The sequence below is a fragment of the Ambystoma mexicanum genome, chromosome 2p (assembly GCF_040938575.1).
Source record: "Ambystoma mexicanum isolate Mex_15411 chromosome 2p, UKY_AmexF1_1, whole genome shotgun sequence".
Classification (NCBI taxonomy): Eukaryota; Metazoa; Chordata; class Amphibia; order Caudata; family Ambystomatidae; genus Ambystoma; species Ambystoma mexicanum.
This window is the reverse complement of record NC_090923.1, coordinates 1,370,086,001-1,370,113,971: the sequence shown is the minus strand read 5'-3', so window position 1 is coordinate 1,370,113,971 and position 27,971 is coordinate 1,370,086,001. Positions and strand designations below refer to the sequence as shown.

At 48.8% G+C, this 27,971-nt stretch overlaps 1 protein-coding gene across 4 annotated transcripts in view; it reads right to left on the bottom strand.

Moving 5' to 3' along the window:
* The window catches only part of DHRS7B (dehydrogenase/reductase 7B), a 461,566-nt gene that overhangs the window by 390,851 nt on the left and 42,744 nt on the right, over positions 1–27,971 (bottom strand). For 2 of the 4 annotated variants that reach the window (XM_069645761.1, XM_069645760.1), the window contains one exon: positions 20,087–20,337. The exons of the other annotated variants lie outside the window; for them this stretch is intronic. The gene's annotated coding sequence lies outside the window, so the exon portion shown is untranslated. The remainder of the gene's footprint in view (positions 1–20,086; positions 20,338–27,971) is intronic. 4 annotated transcript variants of the gene reach the window in all.

Here is a 27,971-nt window from a genome sequence, read left to right as displayed (position 1 = left end):
CCTTAAAGAACATTTTTCTTCTGATCGTGCGGAGGAAGGTCAGAGAGTTCTCCGTCTAGTTTAAACCAATCAGTTGTGTTTGTGGGTACATAAGAGAGGCCTTTCGCCAGGAGAGAAATTTCATCTCTGGAAAGTGGTATACTAGATAGATTGAATATTGGGATTAGGTCTGACGTCTTCGGTTGCCCCTGCGTCTCCTGCCTGGTTGGCCCCATTGGGGATAGTTGAAAAACGGCATTTGAGGTTGAGGGGGGAGGGGCCCTGAAACCGCGTCTGGGGCCCCCTTGCCCTAAAAAAGGCATCATGGGTGGTAGTTGGAATTGGCCATAATTCGAGTTAGCGCCTCTGGGGTTACTTTGGTCTCCTGTCGATGAGCCTGAGCTTGAGTTATCTGTGCCTGAGAATGAAACGCCTTTACGGTGGTTCCTATTCATGCCTCCCTGTCTGGCAATTCTTTCCTTTTCTTTGATGTCTTTATAGTCTATTGCAAGGTAGGGGTATACATTTTCCAGTTTGAAATTTTTAATGTCCTTAGCAATTTTCTTGTGTTTTCTTTCCAATGTTAGGGCTGAGAAGGTTTCAAGGGAAGCATCGATTTCTTTGAGTTTTTCCCTTGCGTTGGTGATGGTATCGTTAACGAACTTCGTTTCCTCATTCTTCAAGTCTTCAACATTTTGGTGTGTATTCTTTTGGCTGTTGTGATGGTAAGTGTCATGATGCCTACCCCCGGGCATCCAGACCAAGTCCATCAACCACAGAAGCACGCATCATGTTACCTGGAGAAAACCCAGCAACCCCTGTTAGGGGCTATCTGGGTACAGTCCTGGCGCCATAGGCGCCAGGCTCATATGGGACATCAGTCCTGGCGCCATAGGCGCCAGGCTCATATGTTAAAACTTACCTGATGCAGACCATGCTGCAAGGGATCGAAGCATCCAAGCCCATGTGATGCTTGAAAGGACCATTTTATCTTAGGGACCATTTGTTACTCGGGTGTGGCTGTGCAGGAATACTTACCTGGGACTACTTTGAAGGCTATTTAAACCATGTCCGAAGAGCAGCACATGCTTCGCGTTATTCTGCATCCAGCAGCGTAACGCTCACTGTGTCTGCAGTCAGCATCCAGCATCCTGCCACGCCCGCCTCGAGTCCAGAGCGCCTAGAAAGAAGGGAAAGAAGAAGAAAGGTTAGAAGAAGAACTTTACTGGATTTCTTACCTGATTTCGGATTCAGCGCATCTTCGAACCAGAAACAGACTTCATTTTAAACACATCGCATCGCCAGCAGCAGCGCCGTGCCATACTCACCGTTCCTCGCAGCATCTCTACGATCCGGTGCTGTCTCCATCACCTGGTTGCCGCATTCCAGCGCCTAGGGGGGACAAGAAAACAACAAGGTGAGCCAAGGGAACAAACAAGGACAATCTCTTGCCACCATATGCTTACCTGAATTACCGCAGGAGGTATTATCCACCCGCACGCCAAATCTTCCTACGCTGCACCTGCAAGAAAAGAGAAAGCAGTGAGTTAAACCTTGGCATCATTTACTGGACAGTGTTACAAAACACCAACTCTTACCTGAACGCTTTCAGCTGCCACAAGACGATCATCTTTTGGGTCTAAGCTGCAAAAGAAACAAGGAATTGGACAAGAGTGATTAATCGGACAATTTGAACTCATTAGAACTATATACTTACGGCCTTTCGCCCGGAGGTTTGGAGCCAAGATTTGTCCAGAACTCTTCCAATATCCTCAAGCCAGTGAAGTAACTGGCCATCAACGCGCCCCTGCATTCTTCGCAGGATGGAGAGCTCATCATACAAAACTATAAGGTGAGCTTTGTGAAAGGGAATGTCAGAAGTGATAAGTGGGGACGCAGTGAGGTGTTAATACTCAAATCCACGGGTGGCTAATTCCCTTTCCCAGTCTTTAGGAGACTACTTCTACGGGTCAAGCAGACGAAGCTAGGTGGGCCAGTCCAGTCAATCATCTCTGCATTACGCATCACGTTCGTGGAGACCGTGGCTGTCCAGTTCCGCTCGACACCCCTGTGGGAGCCAGGTGAACGTAACAGTAAGTGCAATTAGATCTCTGCTACATTTAGTAGCAATTTTATTGAAATCCCCCCCCCCCCCCCCCATTACCACCCATACCCATTTGCCCATATGTGTGGGGTCACACCCTGTACCTTGTCTGCCAACACACATGGGTGAACCATACCTGCTAACATTTCGCATGTCCCCTACAGGCAGTCATGAATCGCCAGAGGCATTAGAGGAGGAGGAGGATGCAGGCCCATCAGGGAGAGCCGCTATTAGTCCCTCAAGGTCTGCCACCAACACCCTGCAAAAGGCCCACACAGCCCAAACCAAGGCAGATGTCCCGGCGCGTAACGTAGCACCAGAGCAAGGTCAAGGCAATGCACACACCACAGGCCACCATGAGCAGTGCAGGGCATACTGCACTCACAGCCGCAGCTAAAGGCCCGGACACTGAAGCCACACCTGCTGTCAGGGCGACTGAGGAGCTACAGGGGGACACCAGCCCAGTGCCATCACCTACCGAAGGGTCACACCCCCCCGGAGAGCCCTGCACACCACCAGCGCCAACATTCCCTAGAGACACCAGAGCCAGGCGTGGATACTCCCACATATAGCTCCCATGCATACAGCCCTGGGCCAGTGTAGAGCCCCTCCCCACCACAGCACACTTCAACCCGTATCAGAGAAATACAAACCACACTACGCAAGTACAATTTGTAAGATTTTGATCAAATTTAAAATGATAGAGTTCAGCCGACAAGTGTTTTGACCACAGGTCTTCTTCCAGGCTGATCTCAACAGTTTGTGTGTGTTCCTGTATTAATGTCCCACTTTTGGGAAGTAAGTGCTGATGAATATGAACCAAGTAATACCGCCAGTGCGGGACGAAAGTCTCTTCAACACTGATAGCCCAAAACCAACCACTTCAACACATAGCATGCGATTTTGGAGGCTCGAGGACATGGAGCCCAGACAGCGTGAGATGGAGGAGATTGGCGGCACCCACACAGCACACCTGCAGGTCATCAGGGACAGCATCCAGGGGTTTACCGCAGGGTTGTGCGTGCCATGGCGCAACAGGCCAGAGACGACAGCCGCCATGTCCGCCCTTACACTGTACGCCTGATGGGTCAGGGAAATGATAGAAGGCGTCTCACTGGCAGAGGCCATCCACCAGAGCACAGAGGTGCAGCGACAGCAAAACCTGGGTACAGGCTCCATCCCATCCAGGTCATCCACACCCACAGAGGGGTCACATCAGGTCACTACGCAGAGACAGTCGGAGCGCTTTCTGCACCCAAGATCACCAGGGGCTGGCAAGAGGCAGGGTTTGGGAGGGGCGGGTGGAGTGGGAGGCCACGGTTGTGAAAGACTCTGGGACAATTATTTCCTTGAGTGGCCATGCTGGGGAGTTGGAGGGAGGGATAGTGTGATGGGGATTTGCTGGTCGGAGGAGGGATAATGTGATGGGGGGGAATTGTTGGGACACTTCATTGCATTAAAACCGTTAAAATTAAGCAATGCGATGACATTACTGATTGTGTCATTGTCGTGTTTATTGACTGGGGTGCTATCACAGTGGTGCATAGCTTGTGCCATGTGAAAGTGTCAAATGAAATGGTCTATATGTCCCAGGTGTGCCATTCTCCCATCCCACACGTCATCTCTGGCAATGCATGCATTCGCCTCTGCCACAGGCACTACATGCTTATCCTCTGGGTGTGGCAGGTTGACGTCAGGGGGTAAGGAAACATTTCTCTTCAGACAGATATTGTGCAACATTGCACACACAAGCACAAAGTTGCCAACTCTGTCTGGAGCGTACATCAGGGCTCCACTGGTACTGTCAAAGCAGCAGAAACGTGCCTTAAGGAGGCCGAAGGTGCACTCGATGCACACACGGGTCCTGATGTGAGCAGGGTTGTAGGCATTCTTTTGCCGTTTTTGTGGATCGCACACAGGGCTCATTAGCCAGGGCAGCTGTCGCTATCCGGAGTCACCGACATGGGGGAGTGAGACACCTGAAGGTGTCATCTAGCTAGTCCCCAGGGATCGGTCATCCAGCTGCCCAGGACACAACCATCGCTATTGGATCCAGTTCCTGGGGGTGGACCAGGGATTGGGGGGTCCTTGGTGAGTGGGAGACCGACGAGCGAGACACGGGAACCCCCTTCGCTCAACACATTTTCCCCATCCTAACACGTAGGATATACCAAAACACTGTCCCCTCGCCGCTTTTTCCACATTAACACTTTCGCACAACACGAAAGACAACGGACTAACACCAGAGCCGTTTCCCTGACATGTCCCAATACCAGGATCAGGCAAAGTCAGGCAATTGACCAGAATCACACACACCTAACGGCCCTTTCCCTTCCCCACAGGGATAAAAGGTTGAGCACAAGAGAACAGGTTGAGCAAGGCAGACCGCACGAAGTAAGAGCTAACTCAGCACGGCAGTTCAAGAGGAAGAGAAAGACGGCTCAAACCAAGAGGGTGACAAAGAGAGACGACCCTGCTCTTTCCGACCAATGCGCTCTCCAGAGGGAAAAAAGTCTGCGAACAAAAGCGAACGTGTTGTTGCAGCAGATGTCAACGGTACACGAGACCCTCCTCTGCCGAAAACCAAGCCGGGGAGGGACGCTTGTCTCTGTGGTACCAAACCTGAATCCCAAGGAGAAAGAAAGCCAAGCGGTGCATCACAGCCAGTGAGTCGAAGGGAGCGTCAATAAGAAACCGAACTGTGTTGAACGAAATGTAGCCAAAGGCTGAATTGAACTTTAACAATACTAGTAACGAAGGAGGGCGAAAACCAGCAACGTGGGTGCTCACGCAGGAAACTTTGGGCAATTACCCAACGGTAAAGACTACCGTAACCAGAATGTCTTGGGAAGAGGCAAAGAAAAGTCAAAGTAGTCATACAGGGGTGTTGTAAAATCCTCTGTACCATTGAAAGTCTTTATGATTGTGAAAGCTAAGGAAAGTGAATCCTACATGGTGAAATTAGTACATGAACTGTATTTTGAAAAGGTTGGCGAGAGTGAAGCAGACAACCACGGGCAAAGCCTGAAAAACTGTTTAAGAAGACATTAAGAGTATTGCAAAAAAAGGGGAATGGAAGTGCCCCCCCCCCCCCTTGTCATCTAGGGTCTAAGCCCGGCCGAGGGGGATCCAGGGGTGGAAAGCCATCACCCAAAGTTCACTGAGAAAGGAACTGTCTTGTGAATTTGTTGAATACAACTGGAGGGGTCTGCGCCCAGAACTGGAAGACCCAGACGTAAAGCCATCCTCTAGAGTGTTCGTAGAACAGAACTTTTGTGTTTGTTTGTTGAGAGCATCAGACCTCGAAGGTGAGAGAATTTTATTGAAAAGAGACTTAACCATCGAAGAACCTTATAGCTGATAGGGAACTGTTAGCTTATGCTGAGAAGTCCAGTGCGTGTGCTGTGCTCCAAAGCCCCACCTTGTCCCATGCTAAAAACATGGGGAAGAGAGACCTCAAGGCAATGAAATCCTGACTAATTAATTGTGAACACCCTTTCCTTTATTTGAACACTCTATCCCACACTCTTTCTGTAATTATAGGCAATCATTTTATTTTAGTATAGGCTTTTTACTTTGACAAGAAGCCACAAGGACTGCCTTATTTTTCATTTGATGGTCGACGCTTGCTCTCATTTTAGATTTAGGTTAGGCGTTTTTCCACCCTGCACTTACAGTTTAATAAACACCCTTCAACTGTGATCACTTGTGTCTGTCTTTACTGTTGTCACCATGCGTTCCTTACACAAGGCACATGCATTAGTCACGGTGTAAGGTGTGGGGGTGGATTTACACAATATCAGGTCAATGGGCTACTTGAGTATGCAGATGGGCCTTCATTTCAGGGCATGTGTCTATGCTGTCTGTGCATGCAGGGTCACTTGTGCCAAGCATTGTTTGTGCATCACATGCACCCGTTCCCTTGCAGCATATGTTACGCAAGGTGTCTGTCAGTGACATGTGCAGCAGACATGGGGGCTGTCATGTGGCTGTGTATTTACACTGGGTATAGGGCATGATACTGGGTATAGGGCATGATGCTGGGTTCCCCATGGACCCTCCCTGGGCGTTTGGTGGTAACAGGGGCGCGGGGGGATGGGGGAGGGCATTGTGGGCTGGTCGTGCATGGCCTTGGCAGGGAAGTTGTTCTGTGTGGCAATTTGGCCATTTGCCTGCATTGCGTTGGTGGGTGCGTGTTGCATTCTGGTACCTGTAGTCATGTTGGTGTATTTGGTCGATACTTTATGTGTACTACTGCTTCTCCATGCAGGAAAGTCCAACATGTTCATGCTCCATTGTCTGTACTGCGACGTTGGTGCGGGAGGTGGTAAAGTGCCGATTTCGCATTCGCTTATCATGCCATCCTTTGTGGGGTAATTTGCACTCCCCCTCCCCCACATTTGGGCATGTGACCTGCAGCGCATGTGTGCTGGCTCTTCTACTCACCCACTATCCAGGTCTGTTGTCCTCGGTGCCTCCCCACGTATCCTGGCAATGTGCGGTTCCATAGGACATGGGCATCAGGGGTGGAACCAGGGTAGCGTGCCCAGCAGTGGGTGATGAGGTTGGGGTCGCAAGTCACCTACACATTCAGGGAGTGGTAGTACTTATGGTTTCGGTACACTGCTTCTTGGGCATGGGGGGCCACCAGTGCAACATGGGTGCAGTAAAGGGCAGCAATCACATTTGGCATTTGGATAATGGCACAGAACGGTGCCTTCATGGCATGGACCTGGGCTGGTTCCTGATCCCTAAAATCGTTCCCTTTCGTCAGACGAAGATGATATATCAGATGCCATCACAGACCCTCCCAATGAATATCTACATGGCCCATTAACTAAAGAAAAGGAACGGAAATCAGAACCTTTTATTAGGAATACACAGGCCGCCCTGGTGCCTACCCAACGGAAGAAACTAAAGGAGCAGGCTATTCGGCTCATATCGACCGGATTCAGACAGAATACAGTTGAGGAAGTACTTGAAACCCAAGGTTCTGAGCGAATGATTCTATTAGAATGTTTGAATATGTCCAACGGCCCTCTGATACCATAGTATGTTAAGTGCCTAGCATAACAAATGAGAAGGGAATAGTTTCTTACCTGTAACTCCATTTCTCCAGCATTGGTATCTTTCATGGATTCACATGCTTAGAAAATTCCCCGTCGTCAGGCTGGGAATCCCTGGTATATTGTATAGACCCTTTCCCGTAGGAAAACTTTTTCCACGCTTTTGCGTCCTATCCACCTCGTTTTGTATCATGCGTGCCCGTACCGTCAGGACGTCATGATATAAATACAGGCCCCGCCCCCGCGCTCCCTCAGATTTCGGCCCCCAAAGTAGTGGGGGAACCGGTTTGCATGTTCAGGGGAGGCAGGTGGGTGCATGTGAATCCATGAAAGATACCAGGCCCTTTTGAGCTAAGAACAGCAAGTATGGAAGGAGCTGTTCTGGCTTAATCGATTGCGGGGCCAAACCTGGTTGATCCTCGCACCATTGACAGAAACTTCTCCATTTGTACGCGTATGAGGCGTTTGTGGAAGGTGCTCTTGCCGCTTGCAGGATACGCCGACAGTCCTCCGGAATCGTTAGCCGACCAAATTCGGCGAAGTCAAGAGCCAGGCCGTCAACTTGAGGCTGTCCGGGTCGTGATGCCAAACGACACCCTCCTGTCGAGACAGAAGGTCGGGGGTCTTCTGGAATCTCATCGGTTCCGCCACCGCTAAGTGTAGCAGGTCTGAAAACCACACCTGTCTGGCCCAGTACGGGGCCACCAGAATTACCCGACATGGGTACCTGAGGATCCATTGCAACGTCCTCCGGACAAGGGGAAATGGAGGGAATGCGTACAGGAATTTGTTCGTCCATGGGAAGGAGAACGCATCCCCCAGTGAGCCCTGCTGAGGCCATCTGCTTGCGTACTGATGGCATTTCCTGTTGTTCTTTGTCGCAAACAAGTCTATGGAAGGGTGTCCCCATTTCTTGAATACTTGTTGTAGTTGTTGGTCGTTCAGCACCCATTCGTGAACTTTGTTCATTTCTCTGCTGAGGGCATCGGCTTCCACATTTCTCACGCCTGGCAGGTGGAACGCTAAGATTTGCATATTGTGTTGCAGGGCCCAATGCCAGATTTTCTGTGCCTCCGTCGATAGGGACCTGGAACGTGTCCCTCCTTGTTTCCTCAAGTAGAACATCGTAGTGGTGTTGTCCGTCATGACACGCACCACCGAGTCCCTCAGTTGAGGAAGAAAAGATTTCAGAGCCCATCGCACTGCTCTCAGTTCTAGCAGGTTGATATGCAGGGAGGACTCCTGCAACGACCACTGGCCTTGTACCTGTAATGTATCCAGATGAGCTCCCCATCCGCTCAGCGATGCATCCGTCACCACCGTCTTTTGGAACTCTGGTTCCAGTAGAGGCATTCCTTTCGTTAGATGAGTAGACACTCTCCACCAGCAGAGTGCTTGAACTAGTTGTTCGTCGACGACCAGTCTGTCGGACCAGCGACCTCGGCTCTGCGCCCAACGGTCCGCTAGAAATTCCTGGCAAGGCCTCATAAACAGACAGCAGTTGTTTATCAACGGAATGCAGGACGACATGGTCCCTAGCAGTGACATGTACTTGCGCACTGAAACCTTGGTACCGCCTCTCCATTCCGACGCCTTGCTTTGAAGTTTCTGAATTCTTTCGCTGGATGGTCTCACCAGGCTTGTGTGTGTATGAAACTCCGCTCCTAGAAAGACCAAGGTCCTCGAAGGCTCTACGGAGGACTTGTTGAAGTTTATTGCGAAGCCCAGTTCCTGTAAGAGGGACATTGTGGCCCTTAGACTGTCTCGTGTTTGTTCCCTGGACGAACCTCTGACCAGCCAGTCATCTAGATATGGATAGACATGGTGACCATCCTTCCTTAAATGGGCCGCTATAGGGGCCAAACACTTGGTGAACGTCCTGGGGGAGGACTTGAGCCCGAACGGGAGGACCTTGAACTGAAAATGCTTTCTCTCGACGACGAACCTTAAATATCTCCTGTGTCGTGGGCGTATTGGGATGTGAAAATAAGCGTCTTGAAGGTCTAGTGACGATAGATAATCCATGGGTTGCACCGACCTGATAACCTCTTGGAGCTTTAGCATTTTGAATTTTAGGCTCTTTAGCCATTTGTTGAGTACCCTCAGGTCGAGAATGGGCCTCCATTTGCCGTTTGGCTTCTTGACAACGAAGAACCGGGAATAAACTCCTTGTCCTTCCTGTGCCACAGGAACTCTCTCTACCGCCCCTTTTTGCAACATAAGCGCCGCCTCTTGTCGTAGGATTCGGAGGTGGGGCTGTGTCGAGAATACAGGCGGAAGACGCGGAGGCTTGTCTTTGAATTGTAGCGCATGACCCATGCGAATCGTGTCTAGAACCCAGAATCGTGTCTAGAACCCAACGATCTGTGGTGATGCATTTCCATCGGTCGAAGTGAAGAGAGACTCGACCCCCCAGGACGTTCCGAAGGCCGTCATTGGTTGCTGGTTTGCTTGTTCTTCGTCGACGACGGACCCGAGCCTCGCCGCCTGGAGGCTTGATAGTCCCTGCTTCTACGTGCCGACTGGGACGCTCGTCTGAACCCTTGTGAAGAGTACGAGGGCCTGTTAAATCCACGGTCCCTCGAGGCTCCAAAGTGGGAGTTTCCAGAAGCACCCCTAAAGGGGCGAAAAGAGCGAAAGTTTCTACCCGTTTGAAGGGCGCCGAGGGACCTAGCAGTATCCGTGTCTTCTTTCATCCCCTTCAACGCTTCATCAACCTTTTCGCCAAACAGGTGTTCCCCTTCACATGGCATGTCAAGGACTTTGTACTGGACTTCAGGACGGAAAGTAGTACATTTGAGCCACGCTTGTCGACGAAGCACTACTCCATGGTAGATTTGTTTGAAGCCAGACTCTGCTAGGTCAACTGCGATATTAATTGCGTGGTTGGAGGCCTCTTCGCCATCCCGCACCAGTAACATAGCTGCTTTCCGGTGTTCGTCTGGCAGGTGTTCTAGGATAGGGGCTAGTTTGTGACACATTTCTCTATCATATCGTGACACGATCGCTAAGGAATTGGCTGCTCTTACTGTCGTCGCTCCGACCGAGAGCACCTTTGTTCCAAAGGCGTCCTGCCTCCTAACCTCGCTTTCCGGTGGCGTTGAACATTTTTGCTGTACCCTGGCCTTCCTAGCCGCTGCCGCCGACACCACCGAGTCAGACAGAGGCTGTGATGTTAGACATTTTGGAGTGGACTCCGAAGCTTTAAACTTTTTCTCAATCCGTCCCTTTATAGCTGGCTCCGAGAACGGATGGCGCATGGTCTTGAGACCTTCTTGCCACACGTGGTCCAGAATTGGGATGGCAAATACCGATTTTCTCCTTTGACCCATATGGTCAAAAAGGAAACAGTCTTTCTTCTGCTCCTCAGGAATCAAACCGAACTCGGAACAAGCTTTTCCCATCATTGCATGGAAGGCTCCCACATCATCCAGGGGAGATGGCTGTGTCTGGCTCCTCGTAGACTCTACCTTTACATCCGAACTCCATGTTGGGTCCCTCGACAGTGAAAGGGAGATGTCTGACCCTGAGTCCCCCCATATAGAGTCGGACTCCGACAACTCACCCTCCTCCTGAGCTCGAGGACGATCTTTTACCGCCTGGGGAGCCGATGGGTGTTTAGTCGTCGAGCGAGCCGTACAAGTTTGCTCGTCGACGGAAGGTACAGAAAAAAGTGACGATGACGTCCCAGGTTGAGGGATCTGCGTATCCAGCCGCTGCAGGAGCTTCTGAAGAGTATTAAGCACATCCAGAGACAAAACCGTCTGGGGGTTCAGTAACGTGGATGATATAGGTACCATACCCCCACTCGCACTCGTCGTCGTCGCCGACGTGGAAGGCCGTAAGCCTAAATCCGATGGCTGCAGAACCATGTCACCTTCTCCTTCCGCCAAGCAGGCCGTGTCTGGCTGCAGTAAGACTTCAGGGGGGATCGGGTCATAGACCTCTGGCAGCCAAGCCATAGACTGAGTCTCCGTCGACGAAGGAATCCCAGCCGCTGCTGCTTGAACGGTAATAGGCATCGTCAATGACACCGAGGTCGACGAGCAAGTCGTCGTCGTCGAGCCCTTAGACTTCGTCGCCGATTTCGATGCCGACTTCCCGGCTGAAGCATCTCGACTCATGGAAGACCTGGGACGGTCCCCTGAGGAGGATTTTGACAGTGCTTATTTATTTATTTATTCAAATTTGTTGAGCGCACATCAGCCCAGAAGCATCGTGGCGCTTGTTACAGAGCGCTTGCCTCTCCGTCTTAGATGATGAGGAGGAGGAGGGCTTTTTATGTGATGAGGAAGATCCAGCATGCTTCCCCTTATGCTTGTCCTCAGTGCGAATTTCCGCTGGCCGTACCTTTTTTTGATGGAGGTTCCGACTTGCTCCTGGAGGCCGTGGAGCCAACTTCCGAAGCCGGGTAGGCACCCGCTCCGTCATTAAGCCAGTCGACCAGCCTTCTTTTACGGTCCTTAAGGGTTTTTTGGGAGAAACCCTGGCATATCTCACATGTATCCGCCGTGTGGTGCGGGTGGAGACAGTAGATACAGTCCATGTGGCCATCTCCTTCATAAACTTTTTTGAGGCCACATGTTGCACACGGGCGAAATAACGCTTTTCCAGACATAATTCTCCAGAATTTGAACGTCGCCGAAGCGAAACAGAAAAAACAACCTAGTTTCCACTAGTAGTAATCACGAGGATCCTGACGGTACGGGCACGCATGATACAAAACGAGGTGGATAGGACGCAAAAGCGTCGAAAAAGTTTTCCTACGGGAAAGGGTCTATATAATATACCGGGGATTCCCAGCCTGACGACGGGGAATATTCTAAGCATGTGAATCCATGAAAGATCCAATGCTGGAGAAATTACAATGAATTACATGTACCGCTTTCAAAGGGGCCACCACTTGGACACCTCTCTCGGTTATTTGCAGTACCTTTTGTCAGCATGCCCCGCAGGTGCAGAAGCATACCATGAAAGTCATGTTGAATGCAATTATGCAGCAAAATGAGGAAGGCGAAATAGAAAAGTCTGCAGAATTGCAACCTCTTAAACTAATTAAAGATAATGCATCCACGAGGAGTATCCCAGAGCAACTTATACATTTGACTGTACTTTTAAAATTACGAGAGCCACCTAGTTGTCAGCTGCAATGCGGGAGGTGCCGCCTGCTTATATACCACAGCATTCCACGCTTGATGCTCAGGGAAACCCTGTCCTTTATAACCAATGGAAACCAATCATGCAACCTGCTAAATATGACACTCAATTTGTTCATGTGCCCTTTTCCAGGGAAGAATTGAATGCATTGAAACAGACGATCCATGGCATTAGAAAAAACCCTACTGGGTTTTATAAAGAATTAGAGGCCGTTTTGAATACCTCCATCTTCACTATATCTTCACTAGTGGGGATCTGGAAACCCAATTTTCAGTAATCTTGCCGTCGGATATTTGGGCACCAATCAGAAAAATCACTGACCCTGCAATCATGGAGAAGAGGATGCGGGGGGACACATGGGATACGCTTTTCCAACTTGCCGCTAAAAGGACAGATGGCAAAAGGCCTGCTCCGGCAGTGCTTAACCTTCCCATCAGGATAGTAGCACAACTTAAGAGGGTGGTACCCACGAAACAAATTAATTGGGACAAGCTTGCGCATGTGTCTAGAATAAAACTGAAGGGGTAACAGAGTACTTTAATAAGTTTGAGCACGTATTAATTGCTTTTTCAGGATAAGAAATGGACTATGTTGGCAGGGAAACAGTTATTTGTAGATAAATTTGTTCAGCAATTATTACCAGAAATTGGCATTCTTATAATGCAATCACAGCGCTTGGCAGACTAAAACTACATCAGATACTCTGAATTTGGCTCAATGTTACGAAAATAGAGTGAATGTGGAAAAGGAAAAAGCAGGTGAAGAGAGTGAATCTTAAGACAAGAGTGTTAATGCAGCAAGTACAACAGGGAACTAGGGAGGCCATTTATTAGCCCAGGAGAGAGGGGGGTTGGTCCTTTTGTACCATTTTCACCGCCAGGGCCTAATTAGTGTGCGTACTGCAAACAGGAGGGCCACTGGAGGGCACAATACCCAACCTTGTTGAATAGGGGAAGTGGAATGTATCAAAGAAGAGGAAGAGGACGTAAGGGAGGACAGGTAGGCGGTAGAGGCGGATGGGTACCGCCTGAGCCTGCGGCTGGCCCTGCTGCAACTACTACAGTCCCTATTAGCTCCAACGTTTTTGATAATCCAAATGATTCTTTTGTCACTAATCAATCAACACTAAGGATTTCTCCTGGAATTTCTCTGAATAGGATAGCCCTAAAATGAAAATGCAACCACCCCCCCCCCCCATTCCTATGGATCAAGCAGGACCCTACGTTCAAATGAGAGTTGGGAGACAAGAGCATCGAATTTTAGTAGACACAGGGGCGCACAAGAGCTCTATAGACCATGCTAGGGTTCCAGATATTCCTTTAATAAACAAAAAAATTAACATTAAAAAGTATAAACATTTAAAATTCCTTTTACATAATATAAAGATTTAAGCCCCTAAAACAAAAGAAAACAGGAAAGCAATTTGTGTAACACTAATCACAAGGCGGCAAGTTGTTTCATTGTGGTGGAATTACAGTTTAACAAATTGAACTAAAGCAATTTGAATTGAGGTTTTAAGAGTTGGTGAGCAAGTAGTTCCACATTTCTGCTCTAGCATGTAAAGAGAGGAAATTGCAACATTTGTTAAACAGTTTCTGCCTCAGAGTTTAAGGCTGGACATTCAACCACCAAGTGACATAACGTTTCAATTTGCTGCTGGTTATTACAATAACGACAGAATGCTTGATCTTTGGGAACCAAGTGTCTCCTGCTTAAGAATTGCCCCGTCAGACGTAAATTCAGGCGGATGCGTAACATCGGTGATCTTACAAAGTTGAAGGGCATTTAACCAAATACGGTTCCATACAATGCATTTTTTTATGAAATATCATCATGGGGCCACAATCTGCATATTCTAGACATTGTTTGCATGTACATATCGAAACGGAACAGTTTCAGTTTAGCCTTTGTCGGCAAAAGTTCGACAGTGATATCAGCATTTATTAAAGTCCAACACACAATTAACCCATTCCTTGGGGAGTTTTGCTTTGGAAGTAAACAGGTAGTTTGCAAGAACACCTAAAACATTTGGAGAAGTTGCACCAATTAAACATTTCCTGTATAACAAGCAAAATGTCCACAAGACTTGGCTAGATATTGAGATAATACCCAGTTCATGGCGCACTAACGGTAACGGGGTGCATTTCGAGAGGCTCAAAACATCCTTCCAAAATATGGCCTCGTAGCGGTCCCAAAAAGCTCTTGGTTTGGGTGCTCCCGTTTCGGCGCCATAAGTGAGTATAGACACCACTTTCTGTTGAAAAAAGGTAATGATATGGGTTAATGTGAATTTACCAAATCTGTAGAGCAAGATTCTTGCTTGTGATGTTAATGATCTATTTTTCGCATCTAAAGTAGCTGAAGTATGTTGTCCTTCAATGACTCGGTGAAGGGAAGACACACATTTGTATTGTTGGACAACAGATAACTTTTGATTTTGAAGAAACCAGTTGAATTTAGGTGGATTTTGCCTTACAGCTTTGTGACATGTTACTATATGCGTTTTGTCAAGATTGCCAAGTTGTTTTCAGTGACATATTCTTGAAGCTTGTTCAAGAGATTTTGAAGCCAACTCGGAATACACGTTAGTAGCACGAGATCATCAGTGTATAACAGCCAGATGATCTTCTGGGTACCCAATTTGGGCGCATCAGCGGTTGCTTCCTCAAATTTAATACCCATGTCCAACAGAAAAAGGTTGAAGTGGGTGGAGGCCAAAATACACCCCTGCTTCAAACCTCGCTCTGTAGGAATTACGGCAGACAACAGTCCGTCTAAAGTGAGTCTTACTGCAACGATGTATTAGAGTGCAGTAGTTTGAGAAGAGTGAAAATTGTTGAGGGGCAACCCTACCGTTGAAGTTTCAAAAAAAGAAGATGGACTCAATTGACCGTAAACGCTATACTAAAGTCAACAAAAGCTATGTATAAATTTTGGTTTTGTTCGACGTATTTGTGCTTAATTAGATTAAGGATGAGCATTTTAGGAGCTGTGCCCATTCCACTGACAAACCCAGATTGGAAAGGATCTCTTATTTTCACGCTTAGACCATTCATTCAGCTCCTGGAGTATAATACGACTATACAGTTTACCGTGTGCGTCTAGTATGGCAATTGGTCTGTAGCTTTGTGGGATGTGACAGTCACCTTTTTGAAACAATGGAATAATGATAGCATGTTTCCATGACAGTGGAATGCTTTGGGTAAAGTTGATGTTTTGGTAAATTTGGAATATAATTTCCGCCCACAAAGCTGGATTAAGTTTAAAGGTCTTATTCGATAGTCCATCTGGCCCCGGGGCTTTAGACTGACTTATTGAAGAGATGTAATACAATATGACTTCTCTTCCCCTTCCTCGGGTGTAAAGGACTTTACAGGATTCGCATAGATTTTGGTAAAGTGTTCAATCCATGTTTTTTCAGGCACATTGTGGGATTGTATCCTTATTTGCAAGATAGATGTTGCTCCATTCAGGGTTGACCACATTTGAGCAGTGTTTTGATTGCGAGTGAGAGACAACATGAATTCACCATCGTTTTGGAATAAAGTTATACAACGGGAACGTGACCAATTTCTATAAGCCGTTTTATGTTTGGACAAAGCTACTGCTCTTTGGTTAACTGGGATCAAAAGAGCTTTGGTCTCTGAGCACGAAGTACAGTTTTTTTTGTTTTTAACTTGTATGTCAAAAGCACGAGTTCTCGGCTTTAATAGTTTGTTTTTCTGCACAGTTGGGACATGTCTCTGCATAAAGTAGTAATAGCAGACATTAGTGCGCTCATTATTTGACTGTGAATGAGAGAAGGCCAAGTTGAGGGAATCTGCATATTGACGTATAGTTCCCTCAGTCACTTAATTCGATTTAGTTGGGAGTTAGCTCTGATAACGCCAGCGTAAAAGGATGGAGAGTTCAATTATACAGCTTTGGGCAAAGACCATCGGCTTTTTAGTATGTAATGGTCACTATTTGTTGCAGGGCTTACCGTGAAAGATACCACATTCGCAAACAATTTGTGATCCACATAAATGTAGTCAATGGTCGCCTTTAAGGGACCACGTTGCCAAGTAAAACCTGGTGGAATGTCCCCAGGGCATGCTTCATTGAGCATACGCAGGTCTCGCGAAGACATATGTTCCCATTGGATTAAACTAGCATTTTCCTGAGGTTCTCACTGAAAAGAAATGCAAATTAAGATCTCCGGCTAAAGCAATGTGAGCAATGTCTGGTGTCATGACAATGTAATCCAACATACTTGCAATGTCCTGAAGAAATGTTTAATCCTCAATCCCTTTAGAGTTCCAATAGACGTTAATCAGAGCATACAGAACGGAACAGACCGATACTACTGACAATTGGTCAAAAGGGTTGGGCGAATAAGAGTGGATCATTTTTAGGTTGGAACTGATTTTAATACCACTAATTAATCCAGACATGGGACGGCCCTTCTCGCCTTGCAACGCGGGCGTAAAATGCAAGATGTGATCGTGCCAAACAGGAGAGTTAATGAGCCACGTTTCCTGGAACATGATTATGTCAAATTGCTTAATGTTATTTACTTGGTTATTAAAAAGGTGGGAGTGTCCACAAGTGTTCCAACAGGCAAATAGTAAAAGTCTGTTTTCATGCTGATGCTCTAGTTAACTACTAGGTACACAGTTACAAACACATTTCCGTTGCACAGAACGTTCAGACTGGTCAGGTTTCGCCAATGTGCAAAATGTGTTCAAAGGCTGTAGCAAGCCCTTAACTGGGTCTACAATAAGAAGGGCCCAATAGGAGCAAGAAACCCATGTCGAACAGTTGGTTTTTAGCTAACCAAATGATGTTACGAACCAGTCAGGAGCGAAGCTTCAAACAGCTCGTGGTCAAGATGTTTTTGTTGATAAAGTCGACCTGTTCAATGTCAGCTGTGCCCACATCCTCCAATTGTTTTAGGTCAGAGAAGATCTCAAGAATACTCTGCCTGTTTAGAAGGTATTGAGAATGAGGAGCAGGGCGACAACCAATAATTAAAGTGTTGGAACTCATATCAGAGTTTGGACCATTCGCTTGTTTTCTTGCACCTTGACTTTGAGGTTGGGGAGCTGTTGTAGCTTGCATTACATTGGTGGACTGAGCTTTTGGCAGGAGGGCCTGTAGCATTTTAGCAATTTCCGCACCCTGTCCTTCAAGTGGGGCTGTGTCCCTTTCACACATGACATTGAAACCTCCAACCAAAGCCGATTTGCTTGAATTGGCCATTACATTAAGAGATCCTTTGTTAGTTTGGTTAGAAGGTCCAGTCATAGATGATCTATGGTCGGTGTTGGGGCAGCCCTTTCCTGCTGGATGAAAGTGCGGCACTAGGCTTCCTTCAGGGAGCATTTGGCCACACGGGTTGATGTGCGATGCCCCTGCAATACTGGGCTGAGCAAATCTGATCATATAGGCACCGACTTCTTTTCTAATTTCTTCCCGCCTCAGAAATTGGTCACTTGGATTGGGGTTATTTCCAAGGGTATTAGAGGGATCCGTAGACGTTGGTTTGGGGTCCAACACTAGTTTGGTTAGCGGTTTAGACTGCTTCTGAATTTCTTCAACAAGGGTATCTAAAGGGACATATGGGGCGATGTTAAGGCTTTTTAACTTTTGGATTCCCAATTTAAACTTTCCGCGTTTCACTCAAGAGCACATATTTTCTCATTATAGCAGCAGATGCTAGGGTTGAGGTTTTTACTGGAGTGGTAAGCCCTAGTGTTTTGCCGAGCCCGATGTGGTTTGTTTCTTAGTTTTTATGTTCTTGGTTTTTTTCTCCTGAGCAGCTATTATATTTTTCTTGGTTTTACAGACATTCCCTCTTTTTGTATTTGGCAAAAAAGTATTGCCTTTGGGTGTTTCGGCAAAAATGGTGTAGGTCTGTTTGTCTTCTACTTCAGAAGAAGGAGGAGAAGAAACAGGTTCCGTGTTACAAGAGACCGCAGGGTCAGTAATGATAAGAAAATGTGGTAATGCACCTGTGGTAACATTTGAGACTGGTGTAAGCATAGGCTGTTCTCCAAAGTTATTAGCATTAATTGGAGAAGAGGCTTTGTCAATACGCTCAGTTCTCATAGGCAACAGAGCCTTTGTTTCCATAAGGCATCTATCTTTTACTTCCAATAGTTTGACTGTGGATTGCCATGCTTGAATGGAGGCAATTTGAATGCTCTGAGTGTTTAGTTTGTCATTTAAGGAGTCAAATGGCTTCACCAAGATGTCCATGGTTGTGTTCATTGCTTCCAAAGCGAGCCCTACTACTCTACTTCCACTCTGCGAAGAGTGAGTGTCTCTATTTGTCATTTCTCTGGAGTAGGTGTCCCTGTTGGTCATTTGTCTAGGTGTAGGTGCCAGAAAAGATGAGGTTGCGTTTGATTTTTCAGAACTGGCAAAGGAAAACATTTTAGGTGAAAAAGACAGTTTCTCAGATATTGTTTGGGCAGAGTAGCTAGTGTGCATTGAGTCTAGGTCGATTACCACTGCATCACCTGACTCTTTAACAGCATGCTCCCTCACTTCGCTTTTCAGAACCACACTGTCTGTTAGAGATTGTTCACAGGCGATAGTGTGTATGTTGTGATTTGTTCGCGCTTGACCAGGATCCCCCCCCTCTTTTCTTCAGTGGGAGAGAGCCTCATCAACTGAGTCAAGGAGGAAACGTTGCTCACTGCCTCAATCGGGGGCACAGGAAAAAAGCAGCGTATATCAGATGTTACTAGGTCCTTTGATGTTTTTAAAGTCGTTTTTTAAAATCATGTTACAACAGCGCTTTTAGGTGGAACAAGTCTGGGACTCAAAAAACGTTTAAAAGATGCGGCACGCTGTTTAGGTACCACCGGATTATTTGTATTCACTCCCGGCAGCAAAGGCATGCCTGTACGCAATGTGTACATTGTTTTATCTTTTCCTAATCATGCAACTAAGATTTGACTGAGTGACAATAGCTAACCAACCTTTGAATCCCACTTTTATACAAACAACTGGGGGAAAAAAATAAAAAATAATAATTATGCACCAGTGAAGCTCTCGCAACGCTGCGGCGAAGCAGGACTTTCAGGGGCTTCCACAGGTGCACGCTCGCGAGCACAATTATATAGGCACACCCACTTGCCGTGTGTTGCAATGCCTAAACAAGGTAAAAAAAGAACAAACATTAATGACTGCAGTAAAAGGCGAGTAACAGTATATATGCTTCTTTGTGATAACCTTCACCTTATGGTACTTGCAGTCTTTCTTGATAAAATGCACAAAAGCTCATGGGTTAAACAGTCCAAGGAGCCTGAAGATATCGCAGCGGCAAAGCGGGTCTTTCAGGGGCTTCAACGGGTGCACGCTATATGAAACTCAAAGGCGAAATGTCGAGGTGATCAGGGGGTTAAATATAAAGATCTCACTAGAGACGATTGCGGACGCCTGCCCCCGCAAAACTCCGCCAAACACACTCGTCTCCACACACTCTGCGTGGCAGCTATGTGGAAATAGGGGCAGCGTCAGTAGATTCAATAAAAAGAGCAGAGAAACTGCTTCCCAGCTGCAACACGATAAAAAAATCCTTCACGAACACCCTTGTCTCCACACACAAGATAATAGCTGGGAGGTTGCAGTAAATTGCTGGTTGTTAAGCCAATAAAGGTGGCGGTCCCCAAAAACACTGTTGAACCGTCTTTACACCCACACTCCGCAAAGCGGCTATGGGGAGGTTGGGGCGGTGTGGCTGGCAAGCATAAACAAAGAAAGGCTGTTTAACACCATAATAAGGGTTTACCTTTGTTAGGATGGCACGTGAAACTCTGGGCACCAAACGAGCAGCGTATGTCACAGGACGTGGGGCCGCCAACCACAGCCCTCGGCAGCTGCTCCGCACACCCCACTCTCCACAGGGGCACCGCAGATCACCTGTGCCGGGCAAGCGGCACCAAGGGCAAGAACAATCCAGAGTGCAGGCTAGAGGCACCAACGGCAGCTCGTATCGTCGTGCGACCGTCCTCGTTAGGAGTTTCGTTTTCAAGTTCCTGACTAGAAGAAAGCACCTAGTCACTTCAAGTAATATGCACAGAATGTAGAGACTAAAGAATCAAGCCGCTGGGTTTGAATTTTTGAAGAAATTGTTTACTACGATGGAGTACATATAACAGTATGCCCTTCAAAAATTTGGCTTTTAGCAAAACCCCTGCCACCAGAGTTTGACAACATCCTTGATGCCTTACGGGCAGGATCCAATAATGACGGTTTTATGGATATTGCCCCCCAGTGAAAATACAAATACGTCTGGGAGCAGTTTATCTGCGTATTATCCGGTACAAAGTAACCCCTGAAGGTTATTTAGAACTTGAAACAATTGTCTCCGACATAGTAAGACAAGGGATCGTAGAAGATTATGTAACAGCCTCATTTTATCTGTTTATAAGAAAGGGGACACAAACCTACCATATTATTTCGAATTGATTTAAGAGCAATCATCAAGATTGTAGTACCTCAATTTCCAATAGTTCCAGACATTACCACTATTCTTACCATGATACCACCATCTGTAGAATATTTGTCAGTGATCAAATTGAAAAAATGAATTTTTTAGTATACCATTATATCCAGAAAGCAGATTTTTATTTGCTTTCTCCCTTGGTGGAAGAGAGTATACTTTTACTAGAATACCACAAGGTTATATACAGAAAGTACAAGTAGATACAGTAGGGCTCTTAAGGAACAGTTGGATTCTTTGAAATTGCCAGTGTCTGTTACGCTAATTCAATATATTGACCATTTACTAATTGCAGCTCCCACGGAGGAATTCTGCAAGCATGCAACCTTGTTATTATTACATGTAGCTCGCCATGGCCACAAAGAGCGTCTCTGAACAAATATCAGTATTGTAGACAGGAGGTAGCATATTTAGGGTACATCCTGTCCAAGCAGGGTAGGAAACTAGCACCTTAAAGAATACAAGCGTCTTCTCAAATGCCACAGCCAAAAACAAGTTGGAGCGCTTATAGGCGCCGCCTCTTATTGTAGACAATGGATACCCAATTTTTCCATTAATGTTAAAACCTTGGTACAACTCACGACTAAATATATACAGGATCCAGTGCCATGGACTGATGAACATCAAGAGGCATTTGTTTTGTTGCACACAGCACTTGTTCTGCTCCCGTTTTAGGGACCTTGGATTACAATAAATAATTTGTTTTGTTTGTGCATGAAGTTAATGGATGTGCTTTGGCTGTATTGACACAAGAACATGGAGGAAGGAATAGAGTGTGCAGCTATTTTCCCTCCACGTTAGACCCTCTTCCATATGCTTTGCCTTAACGTTTGTTTCACTGACAAAGCTGCAGCAGCTACTGCGCGCAATGTGAAGGTATGGTTTTAGGTCACTCTTTGACCATGATGGTACCTCACTCTGTCGATGTCCTTTAAATAGGACTCAGACCCAATATATGACTATGGCCCGATTTACCAGATATGAATTTATATTGTTCTCGCCACACAATAAAATTAAGCCCTGCAATACACTCAACCCTGTTGAGCTACTACCCATACTGAATCAGGGTATTGGGGAAAATGAGGCAGCCAACCGGGATTGGCTCTTTGCAACTGAGAGACACCAAGGGCCGAATCGATTTGCGAGATTCTCCCTTTCCGGAAGCGAAAGGACAATTATATTGGGATGGGTCATGTTTTAATTTGCCTTATGGAACTACAACCGCAGAATATGAGGTTACTACCTTAAAAAATATACTTGAGACCAAACAAATACCCTTTAATTTCGCACAGGCGGTACAAATCATAGCTTTGACCAGTGCTTGTGAATTATCAGAAAACCTTTCTGTAAATATTTTCACCGACAGTCAGTATGCTTTCAGAGTAGCACATCATTTTGGAAAACTATGGGCCGAACAGGGTTTTTGACCTCACATGAAACCAAGATAAAGCGTGGTTCCCTAATATTGCAGTTAAAGTCATCTCTAATGCTACCAAAGAAACTAGCCATAATTAAATGTGCTGCCCATCAGAAGATAGTGACTGAAATTCACAAAGGGAATGATTTTGCTGACTGCATAGCCAAACTAACAGCCTTATATTGTACCCCTAGAATGTGTAACATTGAGAATATTAGAGGGGCCCAGGATTCAGGGAGGAAAGATCTGTCAGCGTCAAGGAGATACAAGAAATGGCAACTGATGAGGGGGTGGGAAGATAGCTTTGCTATGCAGAATGAAAAGGGATGTTGGGTCACAGGGTCTAAAAAACAATGGATGTTATGCAATGGATGTTACGCAATGCCTATGTACCTTTGGTTGTGCATAAGACCCATGGACCCATCCACATACACGCTAAAGCTATTTGTAAACAATTGGAGAAGGTTTGGTGTAATTCCTCGATCGCTACAACAGCTGAGAATGTGGTTAAAAATTGTATGATATGGGGGCGCTGTTGAGCAGCCAAGCAAGATGGCCGCTTAGCGTCGGAGCTCCGTCACCGCACACCTAATCCTTGCTGCACCAGCACGAATCCGGTCCGCCTGCTGCACGACACGACAACGATTCGACTAGCGGCGCTGTCCGTTATATTCTCCCGCAATCCCGAGTCGAAACGGCGCCCGGGACCCGAACTTCCGCGCCCCGGGGCCGTCCGAGGCCTCCCGGATCCGCTGCGGCCCAGCCACCGCCGGAGGGAGAAGCGGCTCCGGGGGCCTCCCGCGCCGCTGACCGCGGATCCATCGCCCCGTGGGCTTCCCTGAATCTACATTGTCGGGAGGAGCTGTGGGTCCCGCTCCTCCCGCGCTACAGCCCGCTACCGACAGCGAGGGCCCCCCGCGAGGGAGACTGGCCTCGCTGCGGCCTCGTGGATTTCCTGACTGCCGCGGCTTGTGGCGCCTGGTGGGCCCCCGCGCCGGACTGAGCGGCGACTCCGCGGGAGGAGGACGGACCGCTCGCCGGCACTCTCGCTGGTGGGGTAGCCGGGCGCCGGCCCCCGAGAGGGCTGCACGACGCATCTCCGGGACACCACTGCTGGGAATCCCCACCTCTCCAGTCTGCCACGAGGATCGCCCTGAAGCACTGCTGCCGCTGTGGGCCCACGTCGAACACAGCATTCCCGGAGGCCTTGAGGTGGGTGCTTGGGCGCTGTCCTCCCCGACACCTCCGGGACTGGGCCCCTGTCCCTTCCGGCCATAGCTAACTCCGCTTGGGGGTCTCCCTCACCTGCTGCTGGGCTTTGCCCCCACCTGCTTTCTCCACTTTGCACTCAGGGCCCGGCCTGGCACCCGGGGGCCGCATAGGATACGCGGGGCCCTTGGGCTTCCTGGACGATCGGGGCCTCTGCCCCCCGCGAAAACTACACCGCCCGGGACCACGCATTCCCCCTGCCAACCTACACCACCTTGGTGGCCACGCTGTCGCCCGCCCCCCCCATCCTACGAGCGCACTGCTGGCTCCCCTGTGCCTACAATACTGGGGATTAGTGGCTGCAGTCCCGCCTTCGCCTCATCCACCGACTCCACGGCCGCTGCCCGTCTCTGACTCTGCCGGAGTCGCTGGGAACCCCCCCACCACAACAATGTCCAACAGGGCGCGGGGCGCCAACAAGGCAGGCGCTATGGACAAATTTACCAAGCCAGCCCATCGAGCGGACCCGGCGTCCTCCTCCGCGACACAGGAGGATGGCGAGACACTCCCAGACCCCCCGCAACCAGACCTCGCTACCATGATGGAGTCCATGGCCAAAAACTTTGCTTCCTTCCATGAAAAGCTGGACGATATTAATGCGAACGTCGCCTCCCTACGCGCCCAAATCGACCAGCATGGGTCCAGGCTCACGACAAAGCAGCGGATAGGGACCAACGAAGATCACATCCACACCCTCCAGACCACGGTCTCATAGCTCGTCCGCTACATGAAACAGGTCAAGGCCAAGAACGATGACCTCGAATCGAGATCACGGCGGAACATCCGAATAGTGGGGGTTCCCGAATCCGCACTCAAGGGCCGCATGGAGACCGCTGTTGAGCAGCTCATCAGGGACCTCCTGGGCAACCCTGAGCTCTCCCCGTTCTTCACTGTTGAAAGAGCGCACCGCTCCCTGGCACCCCGCCCTAAACCCGGAGACTTCCCCAGGCCCATCATCGCTAAACTACTCAGCTACAAAGACAGGGATCACATTCTCCGCCTGGCCAGGGAGAGGGGTGAACTAAGGTTGGAATCCCAAGTCATCAGAATTTTCCCTGACTTTTCGGTGGGAGTCCAGATGGAGCGACGCAGGTTTAGCGGGGTTAAGAAGATGCTGAGAGATAGGAAAATTGAGTACTCTATGCTCTTCCCTGCCCGCCTGAAATTTATCCACCGCAACAAGAGCTATTTCTTCACGGTCCCGGATGAGGCCGTCAAGTTCATCGAGGCTCAGGTCCCCCTGGTGAATCCGCCTGAGGAACGGATGGACGACGACTGACGCCGTAATTTCTAGGCTCCTCCGCTGACCCTGGGTGGAGGATGGGGCCGTGCCGCGGCTCTCCTGGCGTGGGGCGCCCCCCCCCCCCCGGTCATCCCACCAGCCGGCCGCTTAAGGCCCCCGCCAATTTTGCAAGTATTTCCCACCTTGGGGGTGCCGCCGCCCTGTGCTTCATGATTCCATGGCCGGACCCAGGTCACTACCCCAGGGCCGCACCGCTGTCCACGGCCCTGCAGTGGACTCCACTTCGTCCTTGCTATACTGAAAACTGCGGTTATCCGTTACCTGTAACCTCCACTTAAATTGTCTTACGATGCTGGTAAGAATGTGTATGTTGACATTCACTCAAAGTCCTATTATGGGTGTGCTAGACGGCAGCAGCAGCCCCCACTGCAGCTGCAAGGCCGTTGATGGCAGTAAAGTTGTGTTGGAGCCCCCGTTGGGCTGCACTCCAGGCGTTGCCGAGTTGGGAATGGCACGCAGTTTCGCTTCAGGGTGGTTGCCTATACACGGCTTGGTATCACTGGGCAGTGAGGGTGGGGGGTGGGAAAGTTGGGGTTTGTTGTTCGCAAAAAGGCGGGTTGGTCGGGACCGGTGCGACAGGGCGGCAGGCCTGCTGCATCACAGTGCTCCATTTTAAGCTCAAAGTGAGAATACACGCCTGGGATGTCCCTTAACTCATTATTATGGCTATTAGAATATTGACGTGGAATGTAAGGGGGCTGACCAACTTCACCAAATCTCGCAGAATTGCGGCTTATGCACAAAGGCATGGGGTCAAGGTTCTCCTGCTGCAGGAGACTCATGCTAAGAAACTCCTAGCTTCAAACCTCGCACAGTCCTGGGGCCACAACAGGTACTATACTCAGTACTCCACTCAGTCCAGAGGCGTCCTCACTCTCACCCACAAATCAATCAGATTCACACTTCACACATCCCACATTGATCCCGAGGGCAGATTTGTGATCCTACATTGCTCATTAGCCGGCGAAGAATGCCTGCTTGTGAACTCGTACGCTCCCAACATTGATTCTCCCGACTTCATGGACATGGTGTACAGCATTCTCATGAAATATGTCGACGTTCCCATTGTGGGGGGGGGCCACATGAATCTCATTCTCGACACAGCCCTAGACAGGACAACCACGGCCAAGAGACCGGTAGCCCGAGCGGCCAAGCGGCTGCTTACCCACATGAGCTCCCTGAAACTACACGATGTGTGGAAAACACTCCACCCCCAGGAGAGGGACTACACCTTTTATTCCACGGTACACGACAGCTCCTCAAGGATAGACCTATTCCTCCTGTTGGGCAGTCGGATGGGTAGGGTGTCCGAAGTCAAGATTCTAGCGCGCACACTCTCCGATCACTCCCCCGTGCTGCTCCAGATCCAGCTGGGTTTCATCGCAGGGACTCGCCCCGCTTGGCGTTTTAAGTCCGACGCCCTATCAGACATCGTTTTTAGAGCAGAGATACTGGCTGACATAAGCCTGTTCTTCGAAACCAACAAGGCCTCCGACACGTCCGTTGGGACCCGCTGGGAGGCCTTCAAAGTCTACATCAGGGGAATGTGTATTGCCAGAGAAGCGGAGGTCCTCAAGTCCATAAGACAGGCCTTAAGCCGCTCCGAATCTAAACTCAAAACTTTGGAGCAGGATTATGCCTCCAGGCCAGTACCTGCCACCCTAGCGAAAATTAGGACTGAACTGGAACTATTTGAGGCACATGCCCTTAGCGAAGTGAGATACCATACCCGCCCTGCAGCCGCCCGTAGATATGGCGAGGGAGACAGGCCTGGCAGAACCCTGGCTAGGCTGGTCCGGGCCGAGGGAGGCGGGACTCGTATAGATCGCATTATCGATAATAATGGGTCCAGACAATGGGCAGACCATGCTATTCTTGACACTTTTGCCAACTTTTATGCCACCCTCTACGGCCCCCAGCCAGAGCACTCGACCCACGACCTTGACGACCTGTTGGAATCCATCCCTATGACCCTGATCTCCCAGGACACCAGGGAACTCCTAGACGCCCCGTTCTCACTAGAAGAGATAGGGAGATCTGAGATCACCCGGACTAAGGGCAAAGCCCCTGGCCCCGACGGACTCACATCTGAGTTTTACCAAGAGCATGTGGCCATACTAGCGCCGTCACTACACGAGGTCTGGACCGAATCACTCCGCTCACACTCCCTCCCCCCCTCCCTAAGAGAAGCACTAATCACTGTCCTCCCCAAACCAGGGAAACCCCCAGACGAATGCGGCTCCTACAGACCCCTATCCCTCATCAACACTGATATGAAGATATTTGCCAAAGTAATCGCCAACAGATTCCTCCCACTAATGCCCCACTTAGTCCACGCCGACCAGAGTGGATTTGTCCCTGGCCGCTCTGCAGCACTTAACATCCGGCGCCTATTCAACGTGATGTCGAGAATTGACCCAAACGCGGATGCTGTGGCAGTCACACTGGACGCCCAAAAAGGCGTTCGATATGGTCTTGTGGCAATACTTATGGGCCGTCTTGGAGAAAATGGGAATCGGGCCGAACATGATCGCCTACATACAGCTGTTATACACGGGACCGTCGGCAAGGGTGCTAGTCAACTCCGTCCCCTCTCCCCCCTTCGCGTTGCATAGGGGCACCCGACAAGGCTGCCCATTCTCCCCCATCCTCATTGCACTCGCCATTGAACCCATGGCCAATCATGTCAGAAACCATCATACTAATAAGGGCATCAGCTTGCAGGGCACACCGGAAATCATCTCGCTGTACGCGGATGATGTCCTCCTCTACGTCAGACAACCCTCCACACACCTGGACCCCATCATCCGAGATATAACAAAAATAGGCACCTATTCGGGCTTCACTATTAACTACTCAAAATCAGAAATCTTCCCCCTCACTAGAACAACTCAGCAACCGTCCTGCGAGTTCCCCCTGCGCTGGTCCCCATCTGGGATTAAGTATCTCGGGGTTCAGGTGTCAAGGGCTGGAGACTCCCTGCTGGCAGATAACTACGAAGCAAAGGCGCTGCTCATTGAAACCAAGATGCTCAAGTGGCGCAATCTCCCTCTATCCCTCGCTGGTAGACTCTCCCTAATAAAGATGATCGCGGTACCCAAGCTACTCTATATATTTGTAAATGTGCCAGTTTGGCCTGGCAAGCAGTATTTCAAGAGGCTCCATGCGTCGTTTGCCCAATT